The sequence below is a fragment of the Pogona vitticeps genome, chromosome 5 (assembly GCF_051106095.1).
Source record: "Pogona vitticeps strain Pit_001003342236 chromosome 5, PviZW2.1, whole genome shotgun sequence".
NCBI lineage: Eukaryota > Metazoa > Chordata > Lepidosauria > Squamata > Agamidae > Pogona > Pogona vitticeps.
In genome coordinates, this window is record NC_135787.1 from 177,468,296 (window position 1) to 177,480,356 (window position 12,061).

At 43.6% G+C, this 12,061-nt stretch overlaps 1 long non-coding RNA gene across 3 annotated transcripts; it reads right to left on the reverse strand.

Moving 5' to 3' along the window:
* Nucleotides 1-124: 124 nt before the first annotated feature.
* On the reverse strand, nt 125-12,061 carry LOC140707281 (uncharacterized). 3 transcript variants are annotated; one of them, XR_013536754.1, is made up of 3 exons: nt 11,532-12,061; nt 9,518-9,578; nt 125-8,535 (listed from the first exon to the last, which is right to left on the reverse strand). It is a non-coding gene; the product is annotated as an uncharacterized LOC140707281 (long non-coding RNA). The 3 variants fall into 3 exon arrangements; XR_012087210.2 differs by having other exon boundaries at nt 125-8,540; XR_013536753.1 differs by having other exon boundaries at nt 8,148-8,239.

Genomic DNA, 12,061 nt, shown 5'->3' on the forward strand with positions numbered 1-12,061 from the left:
ATTGGCACAAATAAATGACCCCTCCTTGTTAATGTTATGTGCTTGAAATTCACAGTAGGTCTCTAGCCTCTTGTACTACTATGAGGCGTTGAACATGCTGGCTGGCTGCATAATTTCTTTCTGCAAGTCATTTATTTGTCATCTTTTTGTCTATCATGCCACCTGGATGGTGTACGAGGATCATTTTGCATATGCATCTTTCCCTTTAGGCAATAAAGTACTGTTCAATTATGTAGTTATATCAATGTTAAGGTATTTTTGAAGCATGAGATTGCTCTGGTAGACTAGTCTGTTTGACAACTTCAGGAGTGCAGTTCTTTGTGACATTTATTTTATTCCCATTGTGTGCAACTCAGAAAACCTATTGTGTGCAACAACAACAACAAAAAGCAGACAGACAGCTTTCACCAGTTTGGACTGAAGGGTTTATTTTATCAAACCTACAGAAACCATTTCAGTTTCTTGGAAAGGTGAAGACTTTGTCGTGGTTCTGTGCAATTTAATAGCACCCTTTTGACATCAGTATTAATCCACCTTTATTGAAGTGAGATACTGCACTTTTTAAAGTGACCAAAGCTTTCTACTAAATTCTGTATTCTTGAACTATGGCTCAAATGTTCTCTATACTGCTGCAATATATATGTAGTAAAAATGACTACATTTAAACTAATTAGTAAGTAAACAATTTACAAATCTCAGAAGTTAACCAGAGTTAAGGTGGTCTCGGTATTGGAGAAACCCCACCAGTCCATCTTCTGGGTAGATTCTTTTGCAGCCCATTTACTCAGAGGTAAATTTCATTGTGTTAAGTGGAACTGACTTCTGAGCAAAGCAGTTTGGGATGGAGCTGTTAACTGCCTTTTTTGGGGGGTTTAGAATATGTTTTAGAGGTGCTGCAGATCTTTATATACTTTGATTTCCCTCTTGTCAAACGCAGGTGTATATCTCATAAGGAAATGTTGTATGTTACACATGAAATGTACAAATATACCTGGTATATTAAAGAACTTCTTCTTCCCCTCCACTCCTTAAATATTTTCAGAATATGTTGTTGTCTTATGTTATACATCATTAGTGAGTTAATCAGGACTGGATAATGTTCAGGAAGTGGGTATCAGTAAAAGTATTGTTATTTCAAGCACTTTAGCATACATATCACAAACCGATGTGGGTTGGTTTCTTCCCCCCATGGTTTGGATTACAGTTAAATGCAGCTTTTCATGCAATGGTCTTTACAAATAAAACTGTGAGGATAATGGAAATGTGTCATGTGATGTTTCATTAAATCCTGAAAACAGTATGTGTAGAATTTAATGGGATGGCCTAAATTTCTAGATACTACCTTACTGCTCTTTCCACCTCGTTTTCTTTCTCACACAACTCCCCTAAACTGTTTAGTACTTTTCTTAAATATTTACTTGTAACTCTGTTAAAGGATATGGTGTTGAAGAAGCATTAAATATAACACAAGAACCATATGGAATGCACAGGATCAGTTCTACACAAGGCTAACAGAAACATTCCCACTGATGTGTTGTCTTTTATAAATCCCATCAGTACTTTTACTGGGAGCAACAGGTTTGTAATCCCTATTCTGGCTCTCACAGTGATGTCTGCATGACATGTGTGCTTACCTTTACATATGTTTGGGAATGCAGATGGTGTCAGGTGAGCCTCAGCCACGCAGAGGGCTGTTGTTCAAGGTACAATTGTGTCTTTACAAGGTCATTCCCATCACTTTATCTGCAGTAGTTAACTATTTGGGTTACACAGAGGAGTTATTCGTTTATCTCATTACATTTCTGTCCTGCTTTTCTCCAAGTGCAGGGACTACAGGCAGTTTACAAAATGATTTTTTTTTTAAATTACTCAAACATAGTAAATAAAATGCAATTAAAAAACACCATAAAAACACACATCAGAAAGAGTGAAGAGGCACATGATCTTTCATCAAAAGCTTCGTCTCATGAAGCTGTTCAGCTGTCAAAGGCAGATCTGAAAAGGAAGATGTTTGCCTGCTGATGGAAAGACAGCAGGGAGAAGACCAGCCTGCCCTCCCATGGGATGAAGCTCCACCGTCGGGGATCTGTCTCTTGGGTCTACACCAGATGGGCCTATGAAAATTGCAGGGCCGGGGAAAAGGGGCCTTCCACACAGTTCTTAACAGCCAGAGTGGCTCAGATGGTAAGATGGCGTCTTTGGGATAGAGTGGAACCAAACCATACAGAACTTTGTAGGGCATAAACAGCATGTTGAATTGGGCAGAAACTGGCCACTGCAGCTGCTATAACAAATGGTGTAGACTGAAAATGCAGGTGCTCTTCCTGACAGCTTCTACAGCCAGCCAGCATTCTCCACCAATCACCACCCCCAAAATAAGAATTCAAAAAAGGCAGTAAACTAGGTTGGCTCATACCAGCAAATGACAAGCAGTTTTTTTTGTAAAGCTAGTAGCTCTTAAGACCAAACTACCCTCAAATGTTTTGCAATACAGCAGAGATGGCTGTTAGTCTGTGGAACTCTTTGCCACAGGATGTGGTGATGGCATCTGGCCTAGATGCCTTTAAAAGGTGATTGGACAGATTCCTGGGGTCCCTTGCAGGTTACAAGCCATGATGGGCATGTATAATCTCCAGGCTTAAAAAGGAAGGTACTTCAAAATGCCAGATGCAGGGGAGGGGAATCATGAGACAGGGATCTAGTTGTTTCATGTGCTCACAGAGGCATCTGGTGGGGCCAGTACGAGATACAGGAAGCTGGACTAGATGGGCCCTTGGCCCTTATGGCTTAGAGTAATATACAATTCTTAAGAAAATCCTCTCTATAGCTAAGCTCAGAGGAAAGAGAAATTTGGGGGGCAGAGTGATGTCACAATCTCCATTATTCAGAATTTGAGTACTTTGATCCTTGCTTCCCCTGGTTCCACTACAACATTACTTATATAACAAGACAGTTTTAAGGTGCCAGTATCATACATCATCCTCCAGACACTGCATATCTTCTTGTATTGGGCTACATATACTTCCAAAGCATTGATATTGAAGAGGATGGAAGCAAAAAATAAATCTGTTTTCAAGTAATTACAGATACATCTCTAAACTCTTCCCCAAGAAATTTGTTGCAATTAGAAATATTAAGGTTTATAGTCTCTTTCTAGTAAGTAACGTACTAAAATTTAGAAACTGGAACGTTATGTGCGCTTTGGAATACACCATATACAGTGGTGCCTCGCTTGACAATTACCTCGTTAGAGGAGGAAATCGCTTGCGATTGCAAAACAATGTTTTAATAGGCAAAAATTGCTTAAGGATGATCGGTTCCCTGCTTCAGGAACCAATTTTTTGCTTAACGATGATCTTTACAGCTGATCGTCGGGTCTTCAAAATGGCTCCCCACTGTGTTTTAGGACGGATTCCTCACTTTACAGGCACCGAAAATGGCCGCCCTATGGAGGATCTTCGCTGGACGCCGAGTTATTTCACCCATTGGAACGCATTGAACCAGTTTTCAATGCATTTCAATGGGCTTTTCCGTTTCACTTGACGAGGACTTCGCTTAACAGCGATTTGAACGGAACGAATTATCCTTGTCAAGCGAGGCACCACTGTATTCTTGTCTTCTTCAGTTCACCATTGTCTCAACATCCAGTGTGAGGGCAGCCCCCTTACAATAATACAGGTAAGTTTTAAAACCTAGTTTCAACACACAACATGCAGGTGTTCCTTATTACATTAATGTATAATCAAAGTAGTTATTCACAGCTTTTTACTGGATGCACAATATAGTTCAATAATTATGAAGGGCAAAGACTCAGAATGTTTGAGGAATGACTGAGCTAACAGATATGCAATGTGTTGAGTTCTTCACACTACTTAAACACAGGATTTAATTAAAATTTTGCAGACACTTCCTCAGATTCAGGTGGTCTGTCCAATGTTAACAGGTACATTAAGTTAAATATTTCTTTTAACTCATTGTGTTAACATAATCCTGCATTATGCTTTTCTCCTTACATGATGAAGCAGTTATTATGAGGGTTTCTCTTCTCCAAACAATATTCAAAAGGCAGTCTCCAAAGAGCATTTTTGATTGTTTTAACAGTGCTTTCAGTTGCTGGGGCTGGCTGGTTGCTGACAGCTGCAATTCAGCTTGTAAAACGGGCCATTTGTGTTCATGTTCCCATAAACATTGAACAGCTTTGCATGTGATCCGATTTCAAAGCTGACAAAGGACTGGCATACCTTTTGCTTGGATAATGCCCACACAAACTGGGGGAAAGTGGTAGACAATGGGTGGGCTTCTGTTTGGTCAAAAGCTTACATATGGTTTCAAAGAACTGTAGAGGCGGCAAAAAAAAAAAAAAAAAGATGAAAGCTCACAAATTTTCCTCTAGGTTAACCCATAAGGCAGATGGGGGAACATGCAACTTAACAGCTATAGGTGGGCTACAGTTCTTACCCTCCTTGTGTTAAAGCCCAACACCTGAAAGAACACGTGGGGCAGCTTTAAGGCAGCTTATTACTGCAGTGGTTCCTAATCAGGGCAAAAGGATGATGAAGAACCACGCAAGGTTAAAAGCTAGCTCGTATTTGTGATGTTTAAAGTAGCCTAATAAAGGTACCACCCATCCTTGCCTTAACTAAGGCAGATTGCTTCCCATGGGGTGATAAATCTTGTGGTGGGACATCTTCAGAACTTTGACAGCAAATGGGGTTTGTGATCCATCACAGGCGGCTGCTTTTCTCTTGCAGTTATCTTCTGGAAGTCAGCAGAGGAAAGATGTAAATGCTCACTCTGCCCTGAGGATAAAATTCTAGATTACGTCTCCAGGCATTTAAAGTTGGGGCCGCAAAAATAAGACTAAGAGGTATGCCCCCTTCTATTTCACACTTGATACTGAGTGGATACCTTTAAGCAGAAGGGCACAAGTTGACCAAGAGAATATTCGCTCTTCGGCAGACAAGAAGTTAAAGTGGGGGAAGAGAGAGAGAGGCAGAAGGCTGCATATTTAACCTTTGTTATTTGCATATTCTCCTGAAAAAGTACAGAGGAAGCATGCTAGACACAATGATATGGGTCTCATAAGGAGATGCAACAGGGTTAGATCTCACATTTGTTTCATTCTTAGAACTGCAGAGCTGAAATGGACCCTAGACTTACAGCTTGAAAGCCATAAACGAGTGGTTCACAACCTTTTGCGAGTCACAACCCTCAAGTAACCTGTGACTCCCTGCTTCTTTCTCCTCTCAAAGGGCCTGTCTGTCATACTCACATATACACACTAACTTTCGTATCCTGCTCTGAAAGGTCAAGGAAGAAATTGTTTAAGAGGGGTTACAACACGTATAAGGTGACCCATGGACACCCGCCCCCCAGAAAGCACTTTACAAACCGCTTGGAAGTCATAACCCCCAGATTGGGAATAGTCCTATAAATGTTTGGTCCTCCACCTCAAACAAGGTAAGCCCCCACAGTGAACTCAAAGCTGCATTTGTGACATCTGGACACACAGGCAGAAAACCGCCCCCAATATAGTCTTCATATCAGTGGTGGAATGGATTTTAAATTATAGGTAAAGCTTGGCCTCCTATGGGAGGAGATGGGAGTTCAAGAGTCTTGGTGCAGTGACAGATATAAGATACAATAATATATAGAGAGAATATTCTAAAAATTATTCTAATGTTTTTATTCTTACATTTTTAAAACATTTGGACCATCATATCTGTGGGGAGTCTGTTCCAAGCTCCCCCACGGATGCCAAAAATAGCAGATACAGTGGTGCCCCACATAGCGAGGTTAATCCGTTCCAGATTAACCGTCGCTATGGGGAAACATCGTTATACGGAACGGAAAACGCCACAGAAATGCATTAAACTTAGTTTGATGCGTTCCTATGGCTCTTAAACTCACCGTTCTGCGAAGTTTCTCCATAGCGCCGCCATTTTCACACCCTCGGTAAGCAAGGGCAGGGCGTGAAAATGGTGCAGGCAGCCATTTTCTGCACCCGGCAGCCATTTTGGAACTGCCGATCAGCTGTTCCCAAAATGGCCGCCGGGTGCAGAAACGATCGCAATGCGATGTTTAGCCTATCTAAACATCGCAATGCGATCGCATTAGCAACCACAAAAAAGGTCGCTATGCGGATTCGTCGTTAAACGGTGCGCTCATTAAGCGAGGCACCACTGTAATAGCAAACTCTATATAGCACAGTCTCTGGTTCCCTCTAGTAGCCAGTTCTGGCAATTACAGCTTAGAAATTTCTGGATTTTTTAATTCAATATTTTAATACTGAAAATTAATATTTAATATTTTCAGATAGTGGATAAGTTAAAGCATGAGTGCCGATCTCACAAATATGGTGACCCTAATGTTTATATAATTTTTCATACTTTGAGAACTTACTGTTTTAGCTTTCAAATACTGTCTTTTTTAATGATCCAAGCCACATTGGGTCCTTTTTTTCCCTTACTGTAGGAGAAAGGTTGGGAAAACGTATTTAAAACAGATGATTAGTCAGTGCTACCTGTTTTGATTGAGGTTGTCCCACTCTCCATAGGTATACTCTTCCAGTCTCAATCCCACTACAAAATGGTTACATTTAGCATCCATGAAGGCCCAAACCAAAGAAGGGAATCTTGCACTGGCCAAAAAGAGATTCCAAAATCCATACCAGTGACTATCTCTATTAGGTCAAACAAAAAGAGATGTGCAACTTTCTGGTCATCATCAGGCTCTTCGTCAGGCTCTTCATCAGGCAAGATGATAGAAGTAAATATGAGGGTGGGAGGGAGGAGGAGAAAGAAGAGAAAGTGGGGGGGGGGTGCTGGATCTTTACTCCTTCCTACCTGATGTTGTCCTTGAATGTTACACCTGTTCTGGAGCAAAAACAGTCCACAGTATTGAGAAACAATATTCTTCCATCCATGAATGAATTTTTGTGCAGGTGATGAACATCCAGAAAGAAAACAGAGGCACCATAATAGTAACAGAAATACAGGTTTTCAAAACATTGGGCTTAACTAAACCTAAAGGGGTTATACTGAATGTATGATTCAAGTCTGTATGTCATACACAATTATCATGTATAATTATACAATTATAAAAAACTTAGAAGCATGGTGTTTCCTCATGTTCTTAAACTTTATTGTGTTTGTGGAGAGTTGCTGAATTAAATGTAGAAACCAGAGATGGGCAGGAACCAAACCATGAACCAGAAGGGGAAAACAACACAAACTGGGCTGGTTGTGGTTTGGTTCAGGAATCCTGTTTTGTTGAAACAAAGTGCCAAACCTTTTTCTCCTCAGCGCTTCATCATTGTCTTTTCCAGAGATTCATGCCTTCTCATGATGTGCACAAAGCAGTTTCAACTTTTTTGCTCCACAGACCATTCAAGCTTGATTTGATCGAGCACCCACTTATTCGTCTTTCTGGCAGTCCAACTTTGTACTCAACTATAAATCTCTCCTCCAGCACCACATTTCAAGCAAATCATTTATTTCCCTGCCAACTCAGACATCCATACATGGTGACTGGAAATATAAGAGTGTAGATCAGGCTTGTCCAACCCGCGGCCCGCGGACCGCATGCGGCCCAGGTTGGTTCCTAATGCGGCCCAGTGAAAGTCCCGCACCTCCCACAATGCTGTGCTAGCATTCCAGTTCTGCTACCTGGCCTCTCTCCTGGCGAAGAGGAAAGTGTGTGAGTGGGTGAGCGAGGAAGCAAAAAAGAGCTGGAAAGACGCAGCGAGGGGAAGGCGGAGAGGGAGGAGCTGCCCGCCTGCGGAGTGTGTGTGTGTCAGGCAGGAAAAAGCCAGCCTCAAACTCTGGAGCCTTAGCGCCAAATCCGCCTCGCAGCTCAACAGCCAACTCAGCACCTGGGGGAGAAAGCGGGTAGCCGAGCCGCTTGACGCCATTGATGCCCAGAGTGAGGGAGGAAGTCAGCTCGGCGGTTCGTCCGTCCATTTGCCAGGCTTTGGGTTTTCCAGCCGAGCGGGGAGAAAAGCAGCCCGCTGCAGGTCGGAGTCCAGAGGGGAGACCGACGCAACCGTGTTCGCCGCCTTCAGCAGGGCTGGATTTGGCTGGCGAAAGGCGAAACTTTGGAGTTTCTACTTGGGAAGCCAGCAGCATGGAGAGACACGGCAGCAGGAGGCAGGAGCCCGGTGGGAGAGGGCATTTGAATTTCCCAGGCTCTGTCTCCAGCCGCGGGGTCGCTCCGTGCTGCTACAGTAGCTTTCCAGCCTCTGTATTGTGAAGGCAATACAAGGCAAAAGCATTACTTTGGTGTGAGTCATCAGGACGGTTTCAGAACAGGAAAAAAAAGTGTTAAAAGGGTTACAAAGAGCTGTCTTGCAAACTTTTGAACCTCTCGCCACAGTTTTTTTGGATGATCAGGTATCGTTACTGTTATTTTATTTTGTGTGCAGCCCAAACCAAATTTTCATCTTCTAATGTGGCCCAGGGAAGGGGAAAGGTTGAACACCCCTGGTATAGATGATCTTGGCCTTGGTCTCCAATGACACATTCTTCCACTTTATTTCTTTTCTAGGCAGAAGACAATTTCATGTGTGGATCCATCTGTGACAGAGCTTTGCAGCATATAAGCTAGAATGTTTGACACCCAGTTCTTTTACCATATCTAGAACAAATGACTCTTCCCACTTTTTTGTTGTCCTCAAAAAATAACATTCTCTAGCTCTGCTCCTGAACAGGATTCCACTGTTCATGGCTTATCAGATATATTAAAATTCAAAGCTTTACTCTGAGGTTATACCTCAGAATTCAGTGGTGCCTCGCATTACGACGTTAATTCGTTCCAGTGAAATTGCTGTAGAACGAAAACGTCGTAATGCGAAATTAAAAAGCCCATAGAAATGCATTAAAACCCAAATAATGTGTTCCTAGGGGCTTGAAACTCACCGTCCAGTGAGGATCCTTCATAGCGCGGCCATTTTCGCTGCCTGTGCAGCGAGGAATCCGTCCCAGAAAAGAGCGGAGAGCCATGTTTTTTTTACCCAGTGGCCATTTTGAAACCGCTGATCAGCTGGCCAAAAATAATCACTTTGCCAGAATCGGTTCCCGAAGCAGGGAACTGATCATCGCAAAGCGAAATCCCCCCATAGGAAAAGCGATTTTGTCGTAAAGCGAAATCCCCCCATAGGAAAAGCAATTTCGTCGTAAAACGGAGCGCTCGTAATGCGAGGCACCACTGTACTGGTAAATCTCAACTGATAATTACAATTCACACTTCCTTCGAATTATTTCATTTTAACATCATAATTCTACACATGCTTATACACCTATAATTTCCCACAACTTCAGTGGGTCTTATACCCTAGTATGAATCTTTCAGGTTAAATGCCAAGGATGGGGGAAATGAAGGTGCCGATAATTGTCAGCTTACTAATTTCAGTGTCTGTGTAAAGCTGTAAGCATCCATTTGTGCTCTCTAAGCATAAGGATTTGAAGAAAAGTCAACTGCAGGCTTGATGCAAATCTAACTCGTATCCACTCCACCTTACCTTGGATCCTTGTTGATTAGGGCTTGGACTGGAGACCAACAAGGGCTCCATGAGAGTAGCTCTAAACGGGAGGAAAATGGTAAGATGTAATCAAAGTGATAAAAATAAAACAGTTTGGCTACAGTCTTTCTTTCCAACAATTGGTGGAAAGAAAACTGAGCTATCCAAGATTTTTCTTCTATGTATTTTTAATAGCTGCACTCAAAGGGAAGAAGAAACAGCTGGATTTCCCACATACCTTTGGCAAATAACAGTCAAGGAAAACAGAGGACGTGAAAGGCTTCTATCAAACCTGGCAGCGCTCTGTGCTGCTGTCCCTTTGCTCTTTGTTACTCTTGTTGACAAGATAGCTCAATGGGTTGGCTCAATGAGAGGGAGCTTGTGAAATTGGTCTGCCCTTGCAGGCTTCTCGGCCCAGAAAGTTTTCAGGAGGCCTTGGGAGGGTATCCAGCTGAGTTGGTAGATGATCCTGTCGAAGGCCAGGTTGACCGATGGGACTTAAGAGACAAACTGGGCAGCTGATACAATCGCCCCCAACCACTCTCTCTGCTTCAGAGCTTGCTTGGTCCCTTGGTATACCGAGGGGCTGCAAACTATGACATTAGCTAGGGGATAGCTGGAGAGTGGATGGCATCAGTGCAAAATTCAGCTGCTGTTTAAGAACGTGAGCAGTAGGTACAGTAACACCTTAGAAGCAGCAAAAAGGCCTTTGACATCAGGATTATGAGTGAGGCTGCAAACTGACAAGGACCACTTTTCTGAATGGTTTGCGACTTCACCAACTGTGGTCTATAACATCCGCATTTTGACTTCTCTTGTAAATCCATTTGCAGCCTTTTTAAGACAAAAAACTGAGGCCATTCAAGCGGATCCCAGCTCCACCAACAGTTTGGCTGACTGAGAGAGGACCCCCGGTGCACCCTCTCTGTCAGCCCCTTTGGTTCAGTTTGACCCTGTAATACTGGAGGAAGTGTCTAGTGCTGGTTAGCTGTAGGCCGACTACCTCTGTACTTTGCCCAGCTTGGCTAATGAAAGCTACGAGCAGGACCATGGTGGATTATTGGGTTGCAAATATTGTCCATGCATCACTGAGGGAGAGACTTCTTCCCTCTGGGGTAAAACAACAACAACAACATTTGACCCATTATGGAATGTCCACAATTGGCGACAGATGACCTTAATAACTTTGGTTATTGATGACATGCAACTCTTACCTCTCCTTTACCACTTCTGCAGTGGAGGCTGTCCAGACTCTAGAGTGTTGCCTGGTCTCATTACTGGAATGGACCAGGGCTAACAGGCTCAAACTGAACCTGGACGAGATTCTGTTCTTGGAGGGCCCTCCAAAGATAAGGGGGTTATCCCTAGACTGGATAGCGCTGCCCTCCTGTTCAGGAATCAAGTTCATAAATTTGGGCATTCTTCTCGACCCAGCTCTTCAGATCGTAGCTGAGTCCAGATCAGAGCTAATGGAGCAGTATATAAATTAAAGTAAAAAATAAATTAAATAGCTGATTACAGACCCAGAGGTATATAGTTTGATTTCTCCAATGCGCCTTCTGGGAGAAGAGGCAGCCTGCACCGCTTTTGACAAGCAGCACAGACCCAGAGGTGTCCCCAGAAGAAGGAAACTTCAAACCTCTTCTGAGTACCCCATACTAGAAAACCTCTGAAAAGTCAGAATCCACTTGAAGCACATAACTACAATTAAAAAAAACAAGTCTCAAACAAGTCTCTGTTCCATTAGCACGCGCTCACATCCCCTTCTTAAAAACTGCTAGATCTTCCAAAAATGACAGGTAGCACCATAAAGACTGATTGATATACTTGAACAGATACCCCTTCAGGATTCTCCCATAAGAAATGAGCCCCCTGTTACTGCCTGCCGCCCGTCGCCCACAACTAGAGTGTTGAACTAGAACTCAGAAGCCCCAGGTTCGAATCCCCACCCAGCCATGGAAAAGCACTGGGGGAGTGGGAATTGATAAAACAAACCCTTAAATGTCTCACTTACCTGGAGAGCCATATTGGAGTCACCGTGTAAATTGGTTGCGACTTGACGGCACAGAACAACAACAACAACCCCATCAAATCAAAGACTCACGCTTCGTCTGGCGGGATTATTTCCAGCAACCGCGTGGCTAATGCAGCCGCCTCGAAACCAGCCTCGATGCTCCTCGTCCTCTTAGGACGATTGACTTTTCCTTCACTCTCCCTCCGAGACGTCTTGCTCTTTTTAGCCGGGCGACATTCCAAAGAAACAGCGCAGGTAGGCAGGCAGGCAGGCAGGTAGGCAGGCAGGCCGGCCCGCCATGGGATGCCCCGGACTTAGCCTCGTCCGCAGCTGGAAAAGCTCCGCGCCCGCCGCCCTTCGAATCTCGCCGACGCTTTTCGCCCGCGCGGGGGCTTTACCAGAAGGCTTCTCTGACGTCACCGGCCCCGGGCCCGCCCCCCTCGCTTCTCCTCTCCTCGGCTGTTCGCTCGGCCCTTCCCTCCCTTATAAGGACAATGGGCCGCGCATGCAAACGAGCTCGATTGAGGAGA